Source organism: Sabethes cyaneus, chromosome 1 (genome assembly GCF_943734655.1).
Source record: "Sabethes cyaneus chromosome 1, idSabCyanKW18_F2, whole genome shotgun sequence".
NCBI lineage: Eukaryota > Metazoa > Arthropoda > Insecta > Diptera > Culicidae > Sabethes > Sabethes cyaneus.
Window position 1 is genome coordinate 87689046 of NC_071353.1, and position 22220 is coordinate 87711265.

The window sequence follows — 22220 nt, forward strand, 5'->3', positions numbered from 1 at the left end:
GCACACGACTTCTCTCCGCTTACCCGTCGCAAGCGCGGCGCTTCTAGATGGCATGGACTTTTTGAACCTGCGTCAAATGAATTATCAACTTAACCATCTTGATCGTGTGCTCGATCTGATTTTTTGTTCCGCTGAGCAAAACTGCGTAGTTGACACTTGTGATACTCCACTCGTTCCTGTTGATCCGCATCATCCCCCGCTAAGACTAGCGATGATGTTTGAAAGCAGAAGTAATACAGCACACTTTTTGCCTGAGAATAACACACGTGCCTTGAACTACCGCAAAATTAACTTCGCTGCTTTCACCCAGTTCATAATGAATATTGAATGGGCTATGTTATTTGAAATGAACGATGTTGATGATATTGCTAGCTTATATAGTGAGACATTGAACCAGTGGTTTAGATCTAACTTACCATTCGCGAAGAAGCCAGCTTCTCCCTCGTGGGCTACCCGTCGCCTGCATGAATTGAAGCGTGTGCGTAACACTTGGCAACGTAAATATCGAAATTTACGAACTGATGCGACACGATGTAAGTTTAAACAAACAAGTGCTGAGTATCGGCGCCTGAATTCTAGTCTGTACAAAAGCTATGTTTTGCGCGTGCAAACAGACCTCCGCCGAAATCCCAAACAGTTTTGGAATTTTGTAAACTCTAAGCGGAAAAGTTCTATTATTCCATTGAATGTTCGTCTTGATGGCAGTGAAGCTACGTCCGCATTGGATTCGTGCGAAATGTTTGCTCAGTTCTTTTCTTCTGTATTTGCCAACAACACTGCTACCGAGTTAGATGCCGAGGCTGCATCCGAATGTGTACCGCTCGACCTGATTGATTTGGACACTTTTCAAATAACTAAGGACATGATAGTATACGCTGCAAAAAAACTGAAAACTTCTTTTTCTGCTGGTCGGGATGGGATTCCTGCAGTAGTTTATACTCGCTGCGCTGAAGTTCTGGCGGAACCATTATGTCGCATCTTTAACAGATCGTTTGAGCAAAGAAAATTTCCAGCCATTTGGAAGCAATCTTATATGTTTCCGGTTTTCAAAAGTGGTGACCGAAACAATATAAGGAACTATCGCGGCATAACCAGCCTTTCAGCGTCGTGTAAGCTATTCGAAATAATAGTAAGCTCTGTTGTTCTTGCGCATACGAAAAGGTATATTTTGGTTGACCAACACGGATTCATGCCTGGACGATCCGTTTGCACTAATCTGCTGGATTTCACGTCGACTTGCATCCTGCATCTAGAGCAGAAAGCTCAAATTGATGTAATTTACACCGACTTAAAAGCTGCGTTTGACCGAATAGACCATCGAATACTCTTACGAAAACTTTCTCGACTTGGTGGATCACAACATTTTATAGAATGGCTGAGTTCCTATTTATGCGATCGAACACTTCGCGTACAGCTCAATTCATGCCTTTCCACCCCATTCTCAAACAAATCGGGTGTACCACAAGGCAGTATTATGGGGCCATTGCTGTTCTCGCTGTACTTCAACGACGTGGCATTACTTCTTGGTGATGGATGTAAGTTGGTGTACGCCGACGATCTGAAATTATTTATAGCTGTACGATCCATTGAAGACTGTCGTTATTTGCAAAAACTACTGGATATTTTGGTTAACTGGAGTCACAAGAACTGGCTCACCGTTAGTACTGCAAACTGTCAGATTATGACTTTCCATCGTATTGTCAGCCCAATACTGTTTGAATACAACATTGATGGTGATGTTCTCAAAAGAGTCGAGCATGTCAACGATCTGGGTGTTGTTCTTGATGCAAAACTTAATTTCAATATGAACCGCTCGTCTATTATCTCGAAGGCTACCCGACAACTAGGTTTTATCTCCAAAATTGGACGGGATTTTAAGGATCCATACTGCCTAAAAGCACTGTACTGCTCTCTGGTTAGACCACTGTTAGAAAATGCATGTCTGATTTGGACACCTTTCCAACTTGCCTGGACTTTAAGAAATGAACGAGTGCAGAAGAGGTTTATTCGACTGGCTTTACGTGATCTACCCTGGCATGATCCTGTGAACTTACCACCTTATCCTGATCGCTGCAAGCTTATTGCCCTTGATACACTTGAACGTCGGAGAAAAATCCAGCAAGCCATGTTTGTTGCCAAGATGTTGAATGAGGAAATTGATTCGCCGAGTATTCTTTCGTTGTTGGACTTTCGTGCTCCTCAACGTTCGCTTCGTTCTGCTGGATTACTACAATCTCGACTGCACCGTACAACATTCGGTTTCAACGGACCTATCGCTGCGTGCATTCGTACGTTCACTTCAGTTGAGCACCTGTTCGAATCCGGTGAACCGTCGCATAGATTTTACCAAAAAATTTATAACTCTGGAATTTTATAGGTTGACCATGTATTTTAGTTCTATTATATGTATTTTAACTTATGACAATTATTTATATGACGAAAATTAGTTAAGTGTGATGATATTTGTACGATTGTAACTTATTTATGTATGTTCTTTGAAAAAGATGATGGGGTTTTTATGCCCACATGAGGATGGCCTCAATTGGGCTTTTCCCCATCCAGTTCAATCCATTGAGACCATTCAGGTCGGATGGATATATAAATAAATAAATAAATAAATAGATACGATTGTGCGGTTGCTTTTCGTTGCGTGGTGACTGCCAGTCATTTGACTGTTTTGCAGTCATTCGCTGCTCCAAACGGTAAAGGCAACTTGATCGAAACGAAAATGTTAAAAAGCTTTAGAACGCGTTCGTTCTACTGCGTGCAATCGGCGTTTGACTGAGCAAACTGCCAGTTGTGTTATGCATAGCGTTCGTATTCCACCACTAAACGGACGGTGTGAACTTGAATGCGTGTTGGTGTGACTGCGGAAGAAAAAAAAGGATCGGTCGAAGCCCTGCTCACGCATGAATTTTCAAGTTGATAATACTGGCGAACTTATTTAGCTTTCACCAGAGGCGAAAAGCGAAAAGCTTTATTAAATTATGGCGATAGCTGTCAAGCAGCGAAATCTTAACCGGTTTTATTGTTACTTTCAGCAGAGCGTGATACGACTACTTGAGCTTATGACCTGAGTCTTATAGCGGTTATGAAAATTTTCTGAAGAGTGGGCCACTTAGTCAGAGGGCAGTTTTATAGCGGTCACCAGAAAGTTCTGGTGGAGCTCATAGTTTTATTATCGGTTTTATGAAATTGGTCATGAAAACGACTAAACAAACGTAATAAAACTTGGAATTGTTACTTGGGCGTTGACAAGCATTCGCTCAATTAAATGCAATTGTATCCGAATATGACTGAAATATGACTTGCGAAGAGTTCTACGACGAGATTCGAGTGTGCCCTCTATAGGATATCCTCGAATAGCTAATTCGTAATTAATTTCCTCTTCGGCGAGGTCATTCGCGTTTATACGATATAAAACCATTTTACAATAATGTTCCAAAAAAATCCGTTTTTGCTTAACTTTAAATATATAAATAAAAACGAAATAAAGTTTTACCAAATACCCAAAAAAAAATAATCAATAATCGCAAAAAATACAAATATAAATTTAAAATCATATTCTTTCACCTATCACCAAATACAGAAATTGCTCATTCACTAAATCTAACAATACTAATGAAGCTCAGAATCAGATATGTATAGTCGCGAAAGAACGAACTAAATTTACTAACTTATTACTTTGCTAGGATCAATCGAATCTATCTACTGAGACACTTTTAGTCGTGGCCCCACGTTGGGCGCCAAAATGTAACGTTCGTGTTGCACACAACGCACAGCAGCTAAAGCGCCACTCCGGTTTAGGAGGCTGCTGACGCTTTTGAAAGTCCGGCTATGAGACTCTGTAGAACGGGCGGGTTAAAAGTGGCTAAATCACACCGTTCATCTGATTTTTCCTAACAGGGCTCAAACGTCAAACCAAGAATTAATCGTACAGGCCGAACGATTGATATCTACAAAATCTCCAAAACAAATGAACTAAAAGAATCGAGACGATACGCGAAGTTAAATGAGAGAAGATCTGTCCATTCATTAACCCGAACAACAAACAAAAGTTCGATATCTTTTAGGTGATTTTCAAACTAACAGGCTGTTTATTGAACGCCTCAGCCTACAGGTCCCGGGACAGGGTAAAGCTACTCCACTTAAGGCTAACAATGGCAAACAATCTTATATGCTAGCACTTGCGGTTTTTATTTGGTTCTTCTACACAGTTCGACAGCACAGGCTGAACGGTTATGATGACACAGGCAGCAACGATAAATCAGCTGATCCAGGCATTCAAGCTGATCCAGATTTAAACGAAGAGCGTATAGCGTTTGCCACCTTAGTGCGAGTGGCAGGCGCCGGTCCGTAGCACGAGTACGCTGAGTCAGTTAATTTAATTTAATTTAATTTATTAATCTTCGACATAAAGAACATCGCACAGACATAAAACTTATCTAACTAATTAAATATTACAGATTCTTAGCCTAAATACATGTTTTGACAATCCAAAATCGAACAAGTAATAAATATCATTAAAACGACTACAGCAAACTTCCAGCGGGTTATTCATTCCATAATTAGTCCGATGATGCAATTGTCGAAAAAACTCACTTTGGCGAATCACTCGGGAAGGCACATTGAAGCGTAGTTTGCTCAGTATATCCGCACAGTCGATGTTGCCTGCTAGGACGTCGAAGATTAACATTCGTTGTAGGAATACTCGCCGACTTGACAACGTTTGTAGGCCGATTAGCATGCAGCGACTTTCATACGGTGGTAGATTTATCCTATCCCTCCAGCCAATATTCCGAAGAGCGTATCGAATAAATTGCCTTTGCACACGTTCGATTCGGTTGATGTGGACTACATGGTACGGTGCCCACACTTGCACTCCGTACTCTAGAACACTGCGCACGAGCGAGCAATACAGGGTCTTCAAACTGTAGATATCAGCAAAAAACTTTGTATTTCTTTTCAGGAACCCCAGCATAGCGTATGCCTTAGCCGTGACAGCGGAAATGTGTTCTACGAACCTTAGTTTGCTGTCAATCAGAATTCCCAAATCCTTCACAGTCGTCTTACGTTCCAAGCTAGTTGCTGCCATGAGGTAGTCAAACACAATTGGTGCACGTAACCTGGTGAATGATATTATGCAGCATTTGTTCACGTTTGCTTCCATTCCGTTCAGACTGCACCAATCCATGAGCGTGTTGATATCCGATTGAAGTGCGCAACAATCTGTCAGCGTCGTAATTACTCGGTAGAATTTGAGGTCGTCAGCGTATAATAATTTTGGCGACTTTAATTTCCAACATAAATCGTTAATAAATAAAACAAATAGCAATGGCCCCAGGACGCTGCCCTGAGGTACACCGGACTGAATTTGGAATGGGGTAGAGCAGACACCGCAAACCTTCACTGTTGAGCTCCGATCCGTAAGATAAGACAGGATCCATTGTGTTATCCATTCGGGTAACCCTATTCTTTTGAACTTCTCAACCGCCAGAATATGTGGAACCTTGTCAAAAGCTTTGGCGAAATCGACATACACCGCGTCGATCTGTTGTCGTTTTTCCATTTTGTCCACAAGAGTCGAAACGTAACTTAGCAAGTTTGTTGTGGTCGAGCGTTTTTTCATAAAACCATGTTGATCTGTAGCAATTATGGATTTAACAGATTGGTACAGTTCATCGTGCACCATACTTTCAAACACTTTAGGTAAACAGCTAAGAATGGAAATCCCACGGTAGTTCTCCACCTCGTTAAGAGAACCAGATTTGTGAATCGGTGTGATTGAGGCAGATTTCCAAATGGTTGGAAAGTACCCCTCTGCGATCGAACGGTTAAATATGATACTGACAGGGTACGCTAGAGCACCAGCACAATTTTTTACGAAGAACGGTGGCAGCTCATCAGGACCGGGTCCTTTTGATCCATCGATGGATTGCAGCTTAAGCAGGACATCGTGGGGCGAAAAATTCATTCGAAGCATATTTACATCATACTGCGGAATACTGTCCAAGTACGCTTCAGACAAAGGTGGTGAGTTATTACTTGGCACACTTTGAAAGAAAGACGAGAACATATTCACGGACTCCTGTAGCGTGGTCGCATCGATTCCCTGGTAACGCATGTTTTCCGGTATCCCTTTTGTAGATTGACGGTCTTTAACGTAGCTCCAGAATGATTTTGGGTCAGCTTTTACATTTCCTTCTATGCGACGAATGTAATCGCGAAAGCTTGAAGCGTTCAAAGAGTTGAATTGAGCCTCAATTTCACGCATTTCAATTTTTCGCGACTCACTCCGACACTTGAAGTAACGCTTTCTGGCTTTCCGAAGACGATTTCGAAGATTCCGAAGGTTAGCATTCCACCACGGTAGATTTTTGCGAAATTCACGTTTCCTTTTTGTTAACGGTACATTTGTTCGAAAGATTCGAAAGAGCTCTTCGTAGAAACGGACAACTACATCATCAATGGATCCAATAGCTAATAATTGATCCCAGTTCACTTGTTGAATTAACTCCTTCAGCCGTGCCATATCACATCGATGGAAATCAAAACTTACAATTTCTTCTTCTTTGTGATTACGCTCAACATTTAATTTTAACACAATTGGCATGTGATGACGGTCAATTTTCAGCAGTGGTATCGGTGGTTCAAAAATATCTGCACAGGCTGTACTACTTGTAAAAACCAAATCAAGCAACCTGCCATTGTCATTTACAAAGTAATTCTGCTGTTGCAGACCCGTAATTAACATAGATTCAACTAGTGCTAACTCAGGCTCGGTAGATGCATTTATCGGTAAAAAACAATTCATATCCTCGTCAAAATCCCATCTTAAGTGTGGTAGATTGTAATCACCCAGCACAATCATTTTATCGCGATCCCTGGCAAGCAAAGATAGTTGCTGAACGCAAGCCGAATGCATCTCATAAAGCACGGGATCAGAATTAGGCGGCAGATAGATGGCACAAATAAAAACATTACAATCATTCATCTCAATGCGAACAGCTGTTTGCTCTAACACATTAGCATCCGAGCAGATAACAGACGTGCTTTTTAAATTGGTTTTTACTCCGATCAGTACACCACCACCACGTCGGCATTGGCTGGTAGCAGAGTTTCGATCGCATCGATAGAGTGTGTAGCTATTTGTTAGCTCCGAGTCAAGTATATCATTCTTCAGCCAAGTTTCGGTAAACACTATGATATCATAATCACACGCACCGAGAGCAAGAAACAAATCGTTTGTTTTGGTTCGTAGGCCCCTAGTGTTCTGATAGAAAACGGTCAGTGTACGTAGTGCGGGTGGATCAATTGAGTGGTTATCAGCTGCTATCGTTTCGCTCGTTTGAATTTGCTCTGCCGTGTGTTCGTCTATCAGCGCGTCGCTATTGCATGGAATCCTCGACCGGGACGGTGCGAGTGCGAAAATTATTTCGTGTTAAAAGTCCAGTGTCAAATTCACGAAAAACAATTCCCTTCTGCCATGACGAGCTTTGAAGGGCCAATTCCTTCTGGTGGAAACCAATGCCGACTTTAAACGAGACAAAAGTGAGTTCGGAAAGATTTTTACCTTTTGGAACGAGCTTCGTAACGTCTACAGTCTCATCGGTGTTAAGATTCATCTTCACAAGGTCCGCAATTTCCTTAACTGTTGCTTCAGGAGTGAAACCGGACAAATAAAGATGAAATTTTTTAGTAAATTGGTGTTCTGCCAAACCCGGAATAAACACCCCACGTTGAATGGGGAACCCTGCTAGATAAATCTATCGAGCACGAGTCACAATTATCATAGCGCATATCGCTTAAAATAAATCTTCCGCATCAAACGCATTAATAAAGTTAAAACGAGCATTATTTCACCATACAAACTGCTAACCTCGAACGAACAACGACATGCCATGTAACAACTTTGCTCAAAACATCATTCGGCAGTTAAAACATGTATACAGTCAACCAAAAAAGTTTAAGTCATTGTGATAAGAAATCGAATGATTTCTCATTTAGAAATGAAATTATCTAAAAAGATGTTCAAAAGGGTTCAAATCTAGACTGAATACTGAATTTCGATAGCTCTAGGACAATTGTATGGTGCCTATCGCTTACAATTATCGACAGTATGTTTAGATTCAACATCCCGGTACAATATGTATGTACCACACAATTTTGCTTTAATTTCACCTAAAATTGTTCAGATAGTTGAGTTTACATTTAGTTCTATCCAAAAATATATATCTTTGCTACCTCGGAGTTTTCCATGCACTGCAACAAGGTATGACATCAACAACCCTTATGCAAGAATAACTAAAAGAGAAGGGTTACAAGAGAAAAATCACTCGTCAGCAAGTAAACAAGCAATGCGGTTAGTGTCATACCTTGTTGGGATGCATGAAAAGCTCCGAGATAGCAAAGATATATATTTTTGGATAGAACTAAGTGTAAACTCAATTATCTGAACAATTTTAGGTGAAATTAAAGCAAAATTCTAATTGTGCGGTACATACATATTGTACCGGGATGTTGAATCTAAACATACTGTCGATAATTGTAAGCGATAGGCACCATACAATTGTCCTAGAGCTATCGAAATTCAGTATTCAGTCTAGATTTGAACCCTTTTGAACATCTTTTTAGATAATTTCATTTCTAAATGAGAAATCATTCGATTTCTTATCACAATGACTTAAACCGAGCTCTTGTAAAAAAACCCGATTTAATCCACCTAGTGGTGAAAGGAACCTTTCTTATACGGTCTTACTTGCTATTTAAGATTGAAATCGACACGTCTTCGGAATATAATTCATCTATTGGTTATCGTTGCGTAGTGCGTTGATTTACATAAAAGTTTTGAAAATTGAATAAGTTTACAAAATTTGAACAAAATAGGAACATTTTTAAATTTTGATAGATCCTTTGTTCATGAAATTGCCGAGTATGGATAAGTAAGTTGTTCTTAATCTGAGTAAGTGTAAATAAAAGTGAGTTGTAAGTGGAAATCTTATCCTTTAGCATATACGTTGTCTAGTAAAGGTCTAGTTTATAGGTTTTTGAGCTAAGCATAGTTTCCTGTAATGCCATTCTATTTGACTCACATCAATAGAGTTTTCTTGAATAATTTTCATCAATTTTTATTAACTCACTTTATTTTATACAACACGTGTAGGTTTTTCAACGCCATATTATTATAAAGTTACAAGTCGTTGTTTAACTAACGTATATTCTTCAACAAACTTATTGTGAGCAAAATATCAGAATTATTCAATGCATTAATAATTTAAATTGTTGGGAAAATTTATGCAGTAAAACTATCAGCAAATGTAAAATGTTTAAAATGTATCCATCTGCTGGTAGTCGAGTAATGCGGAGTCAAAATTAAGGTATTTTGTACAATCAAAGTTCCACAGATCCTAAACAAGCAAACATAGAGGTATAGTATTTTCAGCAAAGTTGTGTATTTTTACTATTTGTACAATTTTGTAGTACATGAAAAAGTCATACAACAATTACAAAAAGAGCAAAAATAGATAAACTGAATTTACAAATTCATATACAATAAATAAGATATTTCTATCTTCGCTGCAGAGATAGAAGGCTACTGTCTTTAGCAAAATTTCTTGTAATAATATGCTCTATAACTTTGCAGAACACATCAATGTGTTATATTGACACTGAAGAAAAATAATTTTTTTATTTCACTTTTAGGGGGATTGATCAAAATTTAAATTCCACCAGACGATAGAGCTTTCAATTTCAAGAAACTCTTCCAAAGGTTCGATAAACCTAAAACCAAGTTTTCTCAATCAAAACTCTAGTGCGCATGTTTTCTTTGGTTCGGGGCTATTGTGCGCGCGAGTAACCGTGTTACAAAAGTTGGCGCGATTGTTCGAGGGTTAATATCTTTTGACCGGTAAAACCAATTCTTATGCAATTTTGCATATATATTCGTAGTGTCAAAACCTCTCGTTTGATATTAAAATAATTGAAATGAGGTAAATTATCTTGGTTAAAATCATTATAAATTATTGTTAATTTTGGTGTGGTGTATACGGTTGCTCATAATTTTCAAATTAAACGTCCAATCAAAAAACCATTCAATAGTGATCTATTAGGATATATTATCTTTCAAATGAGACTAATAGCGCATAAATCGGTTTGGCCATCTCTAAGAAACAGGCGATAATTATTACCTTGTCAAAACAGGTTTTTCAAGCATAACTTTTAAACTACTTGTTTGTTTTCAATTAAAAATTCCTGAACAATTTAGCTTAAATAAGGGCTTTCATTTGATACTAAGATCGTTGAAATCGGTCATGTAGTTCCGAAGAAACCCGTGTCACGTATTTTTCACATTTTTGCTTATAACTTTTAAACGAAACGTCGTATCACGAAACAACTCAATAGTGATCTACTAGACAATAACACCTTTCAAACAAAAGTAATAGCGAACCATTCGGTTCAGCCATCGCTGAGAAACAGGCGATAGAAAAAATCATTACATACATACACACACACACACACACACACACACAGACATTGCTCAAATCGTCGAGCCCTATCGATTGGTATATGTGACTTGGCCCTCCGGGCCTCGGATCAATTTCGTGTTTTTCGACCAATTTTTAAACCTTTGTTATAGTATAACAAAGGTAAAAATGGTCAGCAATTCACAGAGGGATATTTGAAAAATTGTTAATTTTATCCCAAACAGATTAAAACAGGTCATCAAGAATGTATATGGTCCTACAAGGTAGTAGTTGAGCGAGAAAGGACATTTGTTTCAACTAATAGCTAACTGTCCGAATACTTTTTTGGCTGCATTTTTGAGCAATTCAAACTATATGAACCCTATCTTCAAAACGGAAAGCTTTTCCCCGAATTTTTGTTGTGCATCTAAATATGCTTTAGTTAAACATTGTTTTAAAAAATATGTGTTACCATTCTTTGCAAAAATACTGTGCAAAATTACTAAACGAAAATTTTATGCGCTGCTGTCCGAATACTTTTTTGGTTGACTGTAAAACGTATGTCGATTGTGTTGGAAGGAGTGAACAAAGGGTCTGTAAAGAACGAATAACAGAAGAGAAACGAAAAGATCTGTAATGGGGGGACTCAGGACAGTCAACTGTTGTTGTTGTCACTTTGATTAAAGAAACTGACTAAAGAAATGACATTGGAGCTCAGTCACTCCCGGCCACTTGTCATCATTAAATCTAATTTGCTCAACGATGATTGTTGTGCGTGACTCTGTTCAATGTTGCTCGAAAAAGTTCTAACAATATTTTTTTCCAGATCAACATTTAAGCAATTTTATAAACTGTACGTTACAAATTTGATTGCCTGGTGCTTTCGTTAGGCAGCACGGATCGATTTCGTGATGATACGATGATATTTGTTGCCGTTCGCTTGCAGTCAATATTTTCTCCCGCGTTCATCGACTGATACTTCGCAAGTTTTCGAGCAAGATTCAAGATTCAGAAGTTTTCATCGATTCATGCGCACTTGGTTTCGACGAACCGACAATGAGTTATTTTGTCATTTCCTTAGTCAATTTCTTTAACTTTGATAGTGGTTTTGCTATTTCATTGACTCTCGTTCGGTTTATTACTGCTGTGGTGCAGTAGGCGGCAGTCGTCAGACTACTGTCAGCGTACAGTACACGCTGTATATCACAGTTTTGCTGATATTTTTCATCCGATTTATGACCTACCCGTCAATTTGTTCGAGGGGATCAATGTAGTGCATGTAGAGCTTAAATAGAAATTAGTCGTCATCGATTGTGCCGATTTCAAAAGCAGTTTTTTTTTGTTTGAAGCAAACATTCTGTTCATGAAATTATATTCGCTGTGTTCAGATTGACAAAAAGAATGCAGTATTTCCATTTTTATAAACAGAATCCCACTTTTGAGCCCAAAAACTGCTTCTGAAATTGGGCTTTCCGACGTTAATGACTGTTAATGACTGTTAGTTTCCCGTTAATGTGATAACACATTATAGGTGCTGCATGCAGAGTTTAATGGTACGAGAAAAAAGTGCAATTCTTGCTAACGAGTTTTGATACCTTTGGCTGCCAAAAGTTTGGCACACTTATTCCTTAGATTAGGGTGATTGATCGTGGTTCGGCCTATTCTCATTGTTTCACACAGCACTCATGGACTAATGCACGTATATCTACAAAATTACAATGTTTTTCGAAATTTTTTTAGAATATATGGGAAGAATTACTAAAGACGATTCAATTTCTTAATTTAGAAGAAACTTAGAAAACCAGTTGATTTATAATTTGGTTTTTAATGACAGTCAAATTATGATCCTGGTTCGGCATATGTTGATCGCGGTTCGGCCCAACGATGATCTTGGTTCGGCCTATTCCGATATAAAGTTTCCAAAACCAATGTTTTTATAAATTAAACAAACAGAAATGGTGTAAGCTTACTTTTGGTGCCTAATATAGTATCTTTCTTCAATTTATCTACCTAGCAGTGTTAAGTAAACTTGTACATGGTCAATATTCTAACTATTTCGAGTTACAGATACAGTTTTTTATTTCTCCTCCCTGATGGCCTCGAGATACAACGCTGATCTAACAAGCCAGGCGTCGCATGTTGTAATTTCGACAGAAAGAGGCTGTAAGAGTCAATAGGATCGAAGCACTAACCTCGCAATTGTCCTGTATTCCAACAAGTGCCTTCGAAGAGAGACAGAATTTACATTTAATTTCAGAATATTTTCCAATGGATCAATGAGAATAGCTGCTTTTGAAATCACAACTATGTTAAAAAATAATCAGTCATACACCTACGTTAGTCATTGATTTTTGACCTAATTCAGAAACAAAAGAGAATGCTAAATTCCTATCGTTAAAAGACTAGAAATTGGCGTACCGGAAACCTTTTTAAAAAAATTGAAAAGGTAAAGCATACTTTTATTAAAAACTATTTTCGAGCGTATTAGTAGAACTCACAAATTATCGCGAACTAATTTGAAAAGAATTCCTTTTAGTTCTACAGTGAGATTTCGAATTTGGCATGGTTCGGTTTTGGCATGGCATGGTTCGATAATTATCCATATTAGCATTAGCCATTGATCAGTGATTGTTTTTAAGTTCAAATAAAGTTTTATATTCTGATGAGGCATATGTTCACGTGAACACATGAACCGAGCATTACGAGAACACGTATCTGGCATAAATCATGTTGAAAAGATTAAGCCTGCGTTAGTACACATTTGTTGATTGCCTATCCTGACATTTGATGTAATCTATACCTATAAAAAAGGATTTCTGTCTGTCTGTCCCTATGTTCCTTATAGAATCGAAAACTACTGAACTACTGAATCGGTGCGAAAATGTGCATGTAGAGGTTTTTGGTGCTAGGGAAGGTTCTCACGATGGCGAAAGACCATTCCCCCCACTAAGAGGGGGGCTCCCATACAAATCTATGCCTATAAAAATGGATATCTGTCTGTCTGCCCGTATGTTCTTTATAGAATCGAAAACTACTGAACCGATCGGCGTGAAAATTTGCATGTATAGGTTTTTGGTACTAGGGAAGGTTCTCTCGATGGCAAAAGACCCCTCCCCCCACTAAGAGGGGGGGCTTCCATACAAATCTATGCCTATAAAAATGGATTTCTGTCTGCTCTATGTTCCTTATAAAATCGTAAACTACTGAACCGATCGGCGCGAAAATTTGCGTATAGGGGTTTTTGGTGCCAGGGAAGGTTCTTATGATGGTTAGACTGAAGTTTTTAGAGCGTCTTAGTAGAATATGGCTGGTAAACGGCTGAATAATGCGTACCGTCGGTGCCTTGTGCACGTGTAGGCATAAAATAGACCCTACAGTGTTCCATAGCCTCTTATTCAGCAACTCCTTTTCCTACCTCCTCGTGGTACCAGCCGGGATACGAACAACTTTGGTGGAGATCGGGTAACCAACCCCGGTGGAAGCCAAGGTCGTATGCTGACAGGAAAGGAGGGCTCTTTCGAGCTTCGTTGGCCCTCCGGCGAAACAGGGGGTTGGTGTAGCAGGCTTTGCAAGCCGTCACTACGAAAAATACTAAAGCACGGAACGAAGAACAAATATATTCTTACTGGAACAATCGGAATAGACCCACGCGACGAAAAAGGACTATAGATTGGAAACTCGGGACGTGGAACTGCCGATCTCTCAACTTCCAAGGGAGCACTCGAGTGCTCTCCGACGTATTGAAGAGCCGCAAGTTCGACGTCGTAGCGCTGCAGGAGGTGTGCTTTTTTGTATTGTTTATGCAGGGAGAAAATCTTCATAGACAGCACCTTCACGGTGCCGAATAGGATTCACATGGTGCCAACATGCGCCTACCTACTAAAAACTATCCTGCTGCCCGTTCCTGAACCCCTCCCGGAACTACCGTTAGGTTTTACTTCAGGAGGGAAAACGTGCCGAAGCACTCCGACTTGTCCGTTGCGTGTGTGGGTTCACACAACACCCTTGCCATTTCATACCGCCACTACCCTTCACCTAGGGCCTGGGCTGCCCAATCAGCCCATTACTGACCCTAGCAAGCTATGTCAGGCCCTGTCGTTGCAAGTTCTAGCCGTTGCAACTCCGTTATCACCGCCGTTGCCGCCTTATCGACGGCACCCCATGCGCGCTGCTCAGCGCACATTCTCTGCACAATGTTGTCGGCATTGGTGTCTTCCCCAACGACCGCAAGCATCACCCGCCGAGTGGACGTAAATCGCGGGCAGTGAAAAATCACATGCTCCGCCGTTTCCTCGGCTACCGTGCAAACGGGGCAAAAGGGTGAATCTACCCGCCCGCGCGTATGTAGATACTTCTTAAAGCATCCATGACCCGACAGAAACTGGGTAAGGAAAAAGTTTACCTCACCATGTCCTCCGCCGATCCAGGACGATATGTTCTGGATCAGCCTATGGGTCCACCTACCATGGTCGGTGCGATCCCATTCCGCCTGCCAACGCCTAATAGAGTCCAGCCTAGCTCTGTCCCTAGCACCGCTGACGTTCCTCTGCCTATGGCACTCGATATCCTCACCTAGGAGTATGCATATTGGAATCATGGCTGCCATAACCCCAATCGCATCCAACGATATGGTACGGTAGCCGCACGCAACGCGCAATGCTAACAGCCTCAACACCTTGTTCAGACATGCCTGATTGCGCTTACTCTCCAAAACCAGGGCCCACGCCGGTGCACCGTATCGTAGCACCGACATGACAACGCTGGCCATCAGGCGTCTCTTACTGGTGCTAGGACCGTAGCCGTTCGGCGTGATCTTAGACAGCGCAGTGACCGCCGTTGACGCTTTACCACAAGCATAATCCACATGGCTGGTGAAGTTCAGCCTGTTGTCTGTCATGACACCCAGGTACTTCACACTTCGTTTGGAGACAATCACCTGTCCCCCAATGATTATTTTGCCCTCTAGGGCCGACTGACCATCACCGCTTCCATCTTATGGTGGGCCAATCGTAGATTGACGCCCGCCATCCAACCCTCTATTATGCTTATGGCGCATGATGCCAGCATTTCCACCTCCTCTAGAAACTCGCCTACCACCGTAAGGACGATATCATCGGCGAAGCCAGTGATATCGACTCCAGTGGGTAGTTCGAGCCTCAGCACCCCATCGTACATGGCATTCCAAAGCGTGGGGCCGAGAATCGAACCCTGTGGAACACCCGCTGTCACTTTGTACCTCTTCGCCCCATCCGCCGTGTCGTACACTAGCTTCCGGTTCTCGAAGTAACTCTTAAGCAACCTGCATAGATGATCCGGTACCCTCATCCTATGCAGCGCTAACGCAATTGCACCCCAGTTAGCGCTGTTAAAGGCGTTTTTGACATCGATTGTGACTATGGCACCATACCTGTCGCCTCGCCTTTTCCGTTTCATAGGCTCCTCGGCCCTCTCCACCACGGACTTTATGGCATCTACAGTGGACTTCCCCTTACGGAAGCCAAACTGCGTGTTTGCCAGTCCGACATCACTTTCCACTACAGGTGTTAGCCTGTTTAGGATTACCTGCTCTAGCAATTTGCCTAGCGTGTCCAATAGGCAAATTGGCCTGTACGACGAGGGATCACCAGGCGGTTTCCCCGGCTTTGGCAGCAGTACCAATCTTTGGACTTTCCATTTGTCTGGAAATTCGCATACCTCTAGGCAACTCTGAAGCGTCTCTCTAAACATATCGGGATATGCTTGGATCGCCACTTTGAGTGCCTCGGTCGGAATCCCGTCAGGACCGGGCGTTTTCTTCGTTTTTAAACCCCTGGCAAATACGATGAGTTCCTCACTCGTGACCGGAGTGAGGACGTCATTCGATTGACCGTACGGGGTCGGAGGCCACCAAACTGGATCGTGTTGCGGAAAGAGCCCTTCCACGATGACTTTCAGCTTTTGGGGGCAGATTTCCTGCGGCGCAGATGTACCCTTCATCTTCATCAGCGCTAGCCTTCTCGCTCTGTGGCACCTGGAACGGAGCTGGGCAATGGTATCACTCCACCAGTATACCGAGCGACGACCGTTCGACTTCCTGCAGGAGGTGTGCTGGAAGATCTCAATGGTACGTACGTTCAGAGATGAACATACCATCTACCAGAGCTGTGGCAACACACACGAGCTGGGTACAGCTTTCATAGTGATGGGCGAGATGCGGAAACTGGTGATTGGGTGGTGGCCAATCAATCCTCGAATGTGCAGGTTGAGAATCAAGGGCCGATTCTTCAACATAAGCATTATCAACGTGCACAGCCCTCACCTCAGAAGTACCGATGACGACAAGGATGAATTCTACGCGCAGTTGGAGAGTGAATACGACCGCTGCCCAAAACATGATATCAAGATCGTCATCGGGGATTTCAATGCTCAGGTCGGCCAGGAGGAGGAATACAAACCGGTGATTGGAAGGTTCAGTGCACACCAGCGAACCAATGAAATGGGCCTAAGACTTATCGACTTTGCCGCCTCCAAGAATATGGCCGTTCGTAGTACCTTTTTCCAGCACAGAATCCACCATAAGTACACCTGGAGGTCACCAAATCAGACAGAAGCACAGATCGACCACGTTTTGATCGACAGTCGGCACTTCTCAGACATTATCGACATCAGAACCTATCGAAGCGCTAACGTTGACTCGGACCACTACCTAGTGATGGTTAGGATGCGCCCAAGACTCTCCGTTGTGAACAACATTCGGTACCGACGCCAGCCTCGGTTAGACCTCGCGCGGCTGAAGCAGCCAGACGTCACCGCAAACTACGCGCATTCACTCGAAGCTGCGCTGCCGGAAGAGGACGAGCTGGACGAAGCCCCTCTCGAGGACTGTTGGAACACTATCAAAACAGCCATAAGCAGTGTAGCGGAGAGCTCCATCGGGCATGTGGCCCGGATCAGCGGAACGATTAGTTTGACGATGAATGTAGGAGGGTGATGGATGAGGAGAACGCTGCGCGGGCGGCCAAGATGCGCAGTGCCACACGTCAGAACGTGGAAAGACACAAACAGAAGAAGATGCAGCGAAACCAAATCTTTCGGGAGAAAAAGCGCAACCTGGAAGAGCAGGAATATGCAGAGTTGGAGCGGCTGCATCGTTCTCAGGAAACGGTAGGAAGCGGTAGTTCTACCAGAAACTGAACGGATCCCGTAAAGGCTTTGTGCCGCGAGCCGAAATGTGTCGGGATAAGACTGGCAGTATTCTGACGGACGATCGTGAGGTGACGGATAGGTGGAAGCAGCACTTCGACGAACACCTGAATGGCGCCCAGGTCGAGAGCCATGGCGGCGGGGAAAGCGATTTCGACGGTGCAACAAACGGGGAAGAGGTGCCAGCCCCAACGATAGGCGAAGTTAAGGAGGCCATCATGCAGCTAAAGAACAGCAAGTCAACTGGAAAAGACAGCATTGGAGCGGAGCTTATTAAAATGGGACTAGAAAAGCTGGCCGTTTGTCTGCACCGACTAATTGTCAGAATTTGGGATACGGAACAGCTACCGGAGGAGTGGAAAGATGGGGTTATCTGCCCGATCTACAAAAAGGCCGACAAGTTGGACTGTGAGAACTATCGAGCGATCACCGTTCTCAATGCCGCTTATAAAGTGCTGTCCCAAATCATTTTCCGCCGTCTATCACCAATTGCGAATAGATTTGTGGGAACTTATCAAGCCGGCTTCGTCGAAGATCGGTTTATTTATTTATTTATTTATTTCTACAGAACATTCATCTGAATTTTTAAAATCTTAATAAATGTGCGTCAACTTTATAAAATATTCGATCCTTTTAGTTTAGCGACGAATTTCTGCGTTGACTCATTAAAATTAAACAATTGTTCAACCATTTCGAAGGTCCTCATGCACGCGGTAATCGGTTCCTGATAACCAAATGATGTTCGGTGGTAGTTGGTTTGTAGCAAGCCAGTTGAACGGAGAGTACGTTGAGAAGCGCGGAAGTTCAGGAGAGACAGAAGTGTCGGTGAATCAACATTACCATTGATCAGTTTTGCAATAAAAATTGCTTGTTGCCATTTTCGACGGCGCTCGAGTGTATCGATTCCGAGTAAACGGCAGCGATCCGGATACGGTGGCAGGTTAACGGGGTCACGCCAGGGAAGCTCACGTAATGCAAGTCGGACAAACCTTTTTTGAATACGCTCAATCCGCAAATTCCAAGTCAATTGATGTGGAAACCAAACTAAATTGCAGTTTTCCAGTATTGGACGAACTAGAGAGCAATAGAGAGCTTTCAGGCAATATGGATCTTTGAAATCGCGGGCGATTTTGGAGATAAAACCAAGCTGGCGTGTGGCTCTTGATATCAATGCGGCATGATGTAAGTGAAAAGTGAGCTTCGCATCAAGGAGAACCCCGAGATCACTTACACGGTCGACTCTCCTCTCTCCTTGGCAATACTGATTACGAGCCAGTTTCTTCGACACCAGCCAACGAAATCATTCAGCATGTCCTGCAGACGGAGGCAGTCATCTATGGTTCGAACTACCAGATACAATTTAAGGTCGTCGGCATACACCAATTTACAGCTAGATGCGAGTAACAAGGTCACGTCGTTGAAAAACAGCATGAATAACAGGGGTCCCATGTTGCTTCCCTGCGGAACTCCTGAATTATTAGTAAATTCCGAAGACATGCATGAGCCGAGCTTAACGCGTAAGATTCTACCGCATAGGTACGAACTCAACCATTGAACGAATCGACGAGAAGTCGCGATATTTTACACAGAAGGATCTTGTGATCAATGCAATCGAAAGCTGCTTTTAGATCGGTGTAAATGACATCGATTTGTGCCTTCTGCTCCATATGCGATATACACGACGAAGTAAATTCCAGCAAGTTAGTACAAACGGAGCGACCTGGGACAAATCCATGTTGAGAGGTAGAGATGTAATTCTTTGTACGGGAGAGAACCACGCCACTCACTATAATCTCGAATGGAGCCAGCCGACAGACTAGTGATGCCACGGTAATTTCTAACGTTCTGCCGGTCCCCAGCTTTCAACACCGGAAACATAAAGGATTGCTTCCATATTCCGGGAAATTTCCCTTGCGCAAAAGACTTGTTGAAGATATAGCATAGTGGGATTGCTAGCACCTCAGCGCATTTATTAAAAACGACAGCAGGAATTCCATCGGGGCCTGCTGAGTACGATCGTTTTAGCTTCTTTGCTGCGGCTAATATCATATCAGCAGTAACTTCAAAAATTGTCAAGTCGATTAAACTAGCTGGAACACTCTGGAACACAGCTGGAATTCGGTCGGCAAACACAGATGCGAAAAATTTTGCAAACAGCTCGCATGAATCAAGCTCTGATGTTGCCACAACATCGTCCAGGCAAACATTCAATGGTACGGAAGAGCATTTCCTTTTAGAGTTAACGAAGTTCCAAAAGTTCTTAGGATTTCGACGAAGATCGGTCTGCACTCGCAGAACATAAGATTTATACAGAGCACTGTTCAGCCGACGGTATGCATCACTACGATGTTTAAAGTTCAGCTTCGACAAGTTGGTTTTAAACACGGCGATATTTGCGCTGAGCATTGTTTTTTAGTCGCTTTTGTTCACGCAAGCGAACAGTACTCCACGCAGGTGAGCTATGGCGCTTCACAGTAGGTAGATTTAAATTCAGCCATTCCACAACAATACTGCAGAAGCACGCAGTCATGTCATCAACATCAATGAAATCACGCAGGAACTCCCAATCAACGTTCGACAAGTGATTTGTCAAAGCATCAAAGTCTATCTTTCGATAGTTTAACGATCTCGTTTCGTTATCCACACATACACGATCAGCGCTGTTACAATTGGCAGCTGCAAGAGTTATTGAAAGAGGCGGGTGGTGAGGATCGACAGGAAGTAGCGGGGCGATGCTACCCTCAACTAACAATCGATCAGAGGAACAAAACACTAAGTCCAGCGTACGTCCAAGGTGATTTTTTTGGAAATTTGCTTGGCGTAAATTGAAAAAATCCATGCCGTCTATCAACGCCACACCAGCTGCGGGAGGATGAGTAGAAATACCAACTGGGTCAACATTCCAAACAAGTCGTGGTTGATTAAAATCTCCACAAACCAACAAAACATCTTTATTGCCACATTTTCTGTGAAGCTCGCCAACAGAAGAGATATGTTCTTCAATTACGTCGATGATCTGGCTGCGATCGGGAGGTATATAAACGCCACACAGTAGCACGGTCGTGCCTCTAACACTAGCCTTCACACAAATTTGCTCCAGATTTTTTCCACTCACTATTTCGATGACTGAGCTGGGATGACACTGCGCTACAGCAACCAACACACCACCAAAGCTGGATTTATTGCTATTGCAGGGACTACGGTCGCAACGGAATACAGTGAACGGTGACCCAAATAGTTGCGGGGAGTAGATTCGGTCGTCCAGGCCAGTTTCAGTCAAAATGATGATGTCTAGATTACATTCGCAGGTCGTGAAGAAAAGCTCATCGATTTTCGTCCGTAGGCCGCGCACATTCTGATAGAGGATCCGGATACCATATTCGTAGGTGACATCACGCTGCAACATAGGGTCATTCAGTGCGGGAAGAGCAAAACTTTAAAACTCCATTTGCTCCATTCTCGACTGACGTTATACGTTTTTTGGCTGGTAAATAAATTCGCGAAACATCAATCCAGCTGGCCATGAAGAGGGATCCAATGCTACCGCTTTCAATGCAGGATCAAGACCAACTTTGTATGATACGAATGACAGCGTAGTGACATCTTTATCCTTCGGAACAAGCCGAATTACTTCCATGGCCTCAGAAATATCAGCAATGTCCAAGCAACGGGAAACAATTTTTTGAACGTCACTGTTCGTAGCAAGCGGGTTTAAGCCAGATAAATACAACCAAAATTTGTTCTTAGCAGCAGCCGGGAGGATAGAAGAAACAGAAAGATCATTTAAGCTGATATCTTTTGTTCCACACACAGGCGCCGCATGAATGAGTGGCTGGCGCTCATCACGTCGTCGTTTTGCACTACGTATGGGCCAAACTGGAGTGTCACATATGGATGGGGTAGCAACGGGTGGCTTAGGTTTAGAAGTAAAATCGTCAATTTTGTTACTCAGCGCTTCGACAACACCGCACAGCTGTTGAAATTGTACGGACAGATTAGGTGTAGCGGAAGGCTGTGGCTGGCACAGTTTTGCTTCTTCTATATAGCAGCTAATGCTGCGGCCTTTTAGCTCAGCCCGACAGGTTGAGCAAATTAATAATATCTTCCCGGCTGCAAATGATTCTTTTAGTCCGCGAGCATTAATGCCACAGCACTGCTGGTTAATATGCAGAAATGCTTCGCAGAAACCACAGCGTAGTGGCTCAAGATCGTTTATTTCACATTTGCATTCTCCGCACAGCTTTTTATCCATTATGCTTTGATCAAACACCTTTGTATAGAACAGCAGATACAATAGAATGCGTAGCGTGGTGCTGTCGTAGATTGCGCTGTTAATCAGTTAAATCAGCAAAATAATCGGCTAATGCTATCTCGAATTCGTATATTTCACAGAATACAGTCACCAAATAAATCACAAATTACGATTGGAACAAAACTTGATATCAATCACTTGATTATTCGTCACAAAAATATAAAAACTTCGGAGCAGCGAAAACAAACAGCTGTTTCACTCGAAGGCGATACGATAGATACGATAGATTACAACGGATCAAATATTTACACTGCGGCAAATCC